This window comes from Dermacentor variabilis, unplaced genomic scaffold (assembly GCF_050947875.1).
Source record: "Dermacentor variabilis isolate Ectoservices unplaced genomic scaffold, ASM5094787v1 scaffold_21, whole genome shotgun sequence".
In the NCBI taxonomy this organism is placed as follows: Eukaryota; Metazoa; Arthropoda; class Arachnida; order Ixodida; family Ixodidae; genus Dermacentor; species Dermacentor variabilis.
Genome location: NW_027460379.1, coordinates 1462002 through 1469424, shown reverse-complemented (window position 1 = coordinate 1469424; position 7423 = coordinate 1462002).

Sequence of the window (7423 nt, the reverse complement as noted above, 5' to 3'; positions counted from 1 at the left end):
TTGCTTCCCTGCATTCTCCCATGCCGGACCTCGAGGATCGCGTGATACATACGTCACGGGCCCGGCCTTCACAATTTTTTTTCTCCCTGCTTTTTCTTTCGGCAATGCGCACTTCCGCTGGTTTATCTGGCGGCGTTGCGCGCGAGCTGTTATCGTTTCGCGCAGCGCATGATTTTCGCGCTGTCCACAAGGACACATGACTAGCGGTATAATTCAGTGCTACACGTATGCTAAGGAAGAACAAGCGGATCGCAGAGCATGATGACACGCAGGAACACGGTAAAAAAGATGGCGCGGTTTGGATGCCTGCGCACGTGACTGCACGACAATGGGAACAAACAGACGAAACGGAAGTACATCGCCCTTGCTTCGGTGCGAAGTAAAATAACAAACACGCAGACATTCCGTTTGTGTGTTTTATTATTTCTCTAAACTTCAATTCGCCAATTCAAGCATCAGATTGCACAAATAACAGATGTTACCTTGAATAATTCTCGAAGTCAGGTGTCACCACGAGGTACGTCGCACTGCGGACACGATTACTTAGGCCCAGGAGCCCGACCACGTCACTGTCCCTCTCCGGGCGGATTCACCGCCAGTGAAGAGGGAAACGGCGCTCCCATTGAAATTTCACGCCTTTCCGCGGCGCGTAGCGATGTAATTCTTTGCAAACACTATCGTTGGCGCGCATTGTATGCTCTGCGCTTGTCAGCTCAAAATGGTCTCACCTGGTGAGGGGCTTTTTAAATCGCCACTGCCTTGTTCGGAAACTCTGTAAAAGCTCCCTGTGTCGTTGGGAGACATCAGCTTCGTTAGTTTGGTGTTAGCGTCATGTGTGCTTAGAACGTGTTCTCCATGTTTACATTGTGGTAGTGTAGAATCTGACGTCATTGAGTCACCGTGACATGACATGAAGCAGTTACGCATTTCGGTATCTCGTTTCATCATCATCATCAGCCTGGTTACGCCCACTGCAGGGCAAAGGCCTCTCCCATACTTCTCCAACTACCCCGGTCATGTACTAATTGTGGCCATGTTGTCCCTGCAAACTTCTTGATCTCATCCACCCACCTAACTTTCTGTCACCCTTTGCTACGCTTCCCTTCCCTTGGAATCCATACCGTAACTCTTAATGACGTTCGGTTATCTTCCCTCCTCATAACGTGTCCTGCCCATGCCCCCGCATTTCTTTTTCTTGATTTCAACTAAGATGTCATTTACTCGCTTTTGTTCCCTCACCCAATCTGCTCTTTTCTTATCCCTTAAGGTTACACCTACCATTCTTCTTTCCATAGCCCGTTGCGTATTCCTCAATTTAAGTAGAACCCTTTTCGTAAGCCTCCAGGTTTCTGCCCCGTACGTGAGTACTGGTAAGACACAGCTGTTATAAACTTTTCTCTTGAGGGATAATGGCAACCTGCTCTTCATGATCTGAGAATGCCTGCCAAACGCACCCCAGCCCATTCTTATTCTTCTGGTTATTTCAGTCTCATGATCCGGATCCGCGGTCACTACCTGTCCTAAGTAGATGTATTCCCTTACCACTTCCAGTGCCTCACTACCTATCGTAAACTGCTGTCCTCTTCCGAGATTGTTAAACATTAATTTAGCTTTCCGCAGATTAATATTTAGACCCACCCTTCGGCTTTGCCTCTCCAGGTCAGTGAGCATGCATTGCAGTTGGTCCCCTGAGTTACTAAGCAAGGCAATATCATCAGCGAATCACAAGTTACTAAGGTATTGTCCATTACCTCTTATCCCAAATTCTTCCCAATCCAGGTCTCTGAATACCTCCTGTAGACACGCTGTGAATAGCATTGGAGAGATCGTATCTCCCTGCCTGACGCCTTTCTTTATTGGGATTTTGTTGCTTTCTTTATTGAGGACTACGGTGGCTGTGGAGCCGCTATAGATATATTTCAGTATTTTTACATACGGCTCGTCTACCCCCTGCTTCCGCAATGCCTCCATGACTGCTGAGGTTTCGACTGACTCAAACGCTTTCTCGTAATCAATGAAAGCGATGTATAAAGATTGGTTATATTCCGCACATTTTTCTATCACCTGATTGATAGTGTGAATATGGTGTATTGTTGAGTAGCGTTTACGGAATCCTGCCTGGTCCTTTGGTTGATGGAAGTCTAAGGTGTTCCTGATCCTTTTTCAATTACCTTAGTAAATACTTTGTAGGCAAGGGACAGTGAGCTGATTGGTCTATAATTTTTCAAGTCTTTGGCGTCCCCTTTCTTATGGATTAGGATTATGTTAGCGTTTTTCCAAGATTCCGGTATGCTCGAAGTCATGAGGCATTGCGTATACAGGGTGACCAGTTTCTCTAGAACAATCTGCCCACCATCCTTCAACAAATCTGCGGTTACCTGATCCTCCCTAGCTGCCTTTCCCCTTTGCATAGCTCCCAAGGCTTTCTTTACTTCTTCCGGCCTTACCTGTGGGATTTCCAATTGCTCCAGACTATTCTCTGCCATTATCGTCGTGTGTGCGGCTCGTACTGTATAAATCTCTACAGAACTCCTCAGCCACTTGAACTATCTCATCCATATTAGTAATGGTATTGCCGGCTTTGTCTTTTAACGCATACATTTGATTCTTGCCCATCCCTAGTTTCTTCTTCACTGCTTTTAGGCTTCCTCCGTTCCTGAGAGCATGTTCAATTCTATCCATGTAATACTTTCTTATGGCAGCTGCCTTACGCTTGTTGATTAACTTCGAAAGTTCTGCCAGTTCTATTCTAGCTGTATGGTTAGAGGCTTTCATACATTGGCGTTTCTTGATCAGATCTTTCGTCTCCTGCGATGGCTTACTGGTATCCTCTCTAACGGGGTTACCAGCGACTTCTATTGCAAATTCCTTAATGATGCCCACGAGATTGTCGCCCATTGCTTCAATACTAAGGTCCTCTTCCTGAGTTAAAGCCGAATACCTGTTCTGTAGCTTGATCTGGAATTCCTCTATTTTCCTCTTATCGCTAACTCATTGATCAACTTCTTATGTACCAGTTTCTTCCGTCCCCTCCTCCGGTCTAGGCTAATTCGAGTTCTTACCATCCTATGGTTACTGTAGCGCACCTTGCTGAGCACGTCCACATCTTGCATTATGCCAGGGTTAGCGCAGGGTATGAAGTCTATTTCATTTCTAGTCTCGTCGTTCGGGCTCCTCCAAGTCACCTTTCGGCTATCCCGCTTGCGGAAGAAGGTATTCATTATCCGCATATTATTCTGTTCCGCAAACTCTACTAATAACTCTCCCCTGCTATTCCTAGTGCCTATGCCATATTCCCCCACTGCCTTGTCTCCAGCCTGCTTCTTGCCTACTTTGGCATTGAAGTCGCCCAGCAGTATAGTGTATTTTGTTTTGACTTTACCCATCGCCGATTCCACGTCTTCATAGAAGCTTTCGACTTCCTGGTCATCATGACTGGATGTAGGGACGTAGACCTGTACAACCTTCATTTTGTACCTCTTATTAAGTTTCACAACAAGACCTGCCACCCTCTCGTTAATGCTATGGAATTCCTGTATGTTACCAGCTATGTTCTTATTAATCAGGAATCCGACACCTAGTTCTCGTCTCTCCACTAAGCCCCGGTAGCAGAGGATGTGCCCGCTTTTTAGCACTGTATATGCTTCGTTTGGCCTCCTAACTTCACTGAGCCCTATTATATCCCATTTACTGCCCTCTAATTCCTCCAATAGCACTGCTAGACTCGCCTCACTAGATAACGTTCTAGCGTGGTATCTCGTTTATTGGTTATTAAAATTATTGACGAAGTTCTGAGCAAATTGAACAGCCCTACAGTTGACAGGACTGTCAATGGCAGTGGAAAATGACAATAACCTAAAATGGTTAAAAAAAAACGCCGGAGTTTCCCTTGAAGCTTGGCCTTTAAGAGGAAGCTTTAGCTCGAGTGCTCCTATCTAAATACATGTAAAAGGCGAATTCGTTTTTCTCGGTAACCACTGCACCAAATTTGACCAGATTTGCTGCATATAAAAGAAAAACTGAAAATCTAGCAACTGTTGGTTTGGGATTTTTGACTTAGTTCGCCAATCTTTTATTAAAAATTTGCAAACATCTAAAATTTTCAAAAAACGAAACTATCAAGTTTACAACTCTGTAAATCAGCAGCGAAAATTGAATAATTGCGTCAATTGCATCTAATAGTACATCTAAAGCGGACAAAATTGATATTTTACACATGCATCTCAAGAAATTTAATAATATGGAAATACAACATTTGCAGAACCCTTTAAACAACGCAACAAATTCACGTAAGATATAATATCACGTATCGATTATGTCCGCTTTCAATGATCTAATGGATTCTATTTACAGAACCGCGATATCTGTCTTTTATGCAGCGCTATGGATCTGTAAACTTCGTCCTTCTATTTCTTTTAAACTTTCAGATTTTTGAATATATTTTTAACGCAATTCAGGGCCTAAATCGAAATTCCGCTACTAACATTCGCTAGAATTTAACTTTCCCTCTCAAATGCAACAAATCTCATTAAAATCGGTCCAGGGGTTATCTCATAAAACATTTTTGCGTTTTACATATATTTGAATAGGCCGCGTCAGAGTTGGGCCCGAGCTAAAGCTTCCTTTAAGAGTGGAACGCGATAGCATTCAAACATCTCCGACTACTTCTCGCCCTTCCTGGCAACTGGAGCGTATATAACCGGAATGTTTACATGGAAACGCCTGCCACGACCACTATGCACGAAGGCGAGCTTTGTGGTGGAACCACTCGAGACGTTCATTTGAGGGATCGCTAGTCGTTTGTGCGCAGGTGCGAGACAGAGCGGACGCGAGAGAGAAAATCTGGGGGCTTTTGCTTCTTGAATATGCATCTCACACTCTGCCCAGGCGGCGCTGCGGAAAACCCATCACCAGCGCCCCCATGGCAGCCTTGTCGCGAACTGAGTAGTGCAAAAAGAGCTGTCGGCAAGCGAAGGTGCGTAGGCCACAATGAACCCTACTCTATCGGTTTTGTTGGGGCACGGTTCCCTAAATATCAAGGACCTGGAAAGCTTCTTCCGCTCATCCACGCTTCGGAAAGGAAGGAAGCTCAGTAGGGCGAAGTAAGTACGTGTACAATATAAAAGAAGTCTCAGGTGTTTTTTCGGCGGGCTGCAACTCGCAAGTACGGAGAGCATGAAGTGTGTTTATATCAGCATAAAAATCTAAGCATTTCAAATTTGCTCGTATTGAAAATGTCCGGAACACAAGACTTAAGTATCTCCTATATTTTTTGCATTTTATCGTAATGTTTTTTCTCGCAATTACTTACAGAGAGTAAATCCTTCTATAGCCTTTATCAGGGCAGCAAAGTGAAAACATTGTCCAAGGCAACAAACAGCGTGCGAACATTGCATCCTACATCTTCCTACATTGCATGCGCGCCGCATCTTTCTGCCTCGCAGGAGCTACAGCATCGCTCAGTACTTTTGAACTTTTCGCAGACGCTTCAAGCAACACACGCGCACAAATAAATGTAAATAAACGCGACATTTATTTTACACACGTGCGTTCCGTCGCAATTACTCATCCCGTGCTCCTACAGCAACTTTATTGCTCACAGGACACACAGGCACAGGACACAAAATACCGAAACTAGAAATGAGCTCGCGATACAACGATGCTCTAGAACAGGATTTTGAATTCATAAACTAACCAAAATGTTTGGTTAAACTGATCTGTCAAATCTCTCCGTTCCACTTGTTGAGTCAAGCGGAGGCGGACGTCTGTTAACAGGTGGACATATCAATCGCACATAGGCAGGATGATTCGCAACGTTTTTTTCTGTTGCCAACGAAGTGTCGGCTGGAGATTCTTGCGTTTTCGCTTGGTTGCCACGGTCCTCCGTCGAGGCTACACTGTAAAAAATTTCCGTAATTTTACGGGGGATTTCTGTCATTATACGGAGAACTGCAGATAAAAATACGGAAAGTATGTCATATTTCAAAAATACGGCAAAATCTGCCGTTAATATACGGAAAGTGCTCTCCGTATTCAGCTTTACGGACATTTTCACTGTAATCATATAACGGCTATACACTGTTTTGGACGAAACAGAGAGAATTCCGTATTTTTGTTATCTGAACATCCGTATATTGTGAGAAAATTTAAGCTGTCTGAATGAGCGCTCGTACTCATAAAGTTTCAGCTAACAATACTTTATTGAACACGCAAACTGTACGCATTATGAAGTTGCGTACAAAATGTGAGAGCTAGCCTTCTACCAAAAGCTGCAATAACAGATCGTATAAATATATATACGCATCTTCTATTCTGGTCGCAGTTTGCCGCGCATATGGGCTTTGTAACGCTGATCATATGCGCAAATATATGCGTGTTCTCGCAATGTTCTCAAATTAAGCGCTTTTATAGTTAATAACACAGCATATATGTTTAAGTGAATGAAGAGCCGGGGACATACGTGCATACGTAAACAAGCTTGCGGCACTCAGGTGCTGGTGCATTTACGCCAGCATTTACGCCATATACGCCAAAAATTGTGCGCACTCTAAATCAGTACCGAAACGCAGGGAGTGGTATAATGACCGTAACTGCGTTTACATTTGGCAATAAATGGTCTCGAAGGGGACTGGCGGCCTATTGATCCAAGTACAACGGTCGGAGGAAATTTTCGAATGCAGCAAGCAATTAAACCAAATGTCAAAGGGCACTGCTGAACTGCAATGTAGTTGGTTGAACTCATTCCCATGATATTTACCAAATATCTCGTCTCTGACAATAACTGCCCATTCATTGAGACAAATCGATTACGCATAATCTTCACTGTTCATGTGTTAATTCTTGCGATAAGATGTAATCGCAAACATTTGGCGCTTCATCTTGAAACAAGACCGGTAAGCGCGCTCGTTCTTGTACGGTAGAATAAAGAACGCGAACATGCACCGACATGTGTGAACTACTGGAAGGTGACTGAAGATGAAGGACCTATTACCGTGCTAGTACTGTGTATACTGTCAAAAAGAAGAAAAAAATAATACGGAAAGACAGAATGCCCAGTGTCGAGATGTAACGATTCAAGCTTTATTTCTTTTTGACCTAGAATGCAACACCATTAGTTCCATGTGCTTTATGCATGGGTAATGTTATGACACAACTCATTATTTACCCGTTCATTACATGCACCAACCAGCCCAAATTATCACTGTACTAGAGCTTATGGACGCATCGCAGTGCACTGCTTTGCACTTTATTGTAGCACAGGGGTTTGCTATCGCCAGTAGCGAATGCTTTGGTTGACCTCCCTGCCTTTCAGCTTTTTGAATTCTCTCTCCCTTTGTATAAAACGCACTAACTTGTGGGAGAGAAAGCGTTCTCCTCTTTTAGAATTCAATTAATTGTCAAGCAATTATATTGCAGTTCGAGT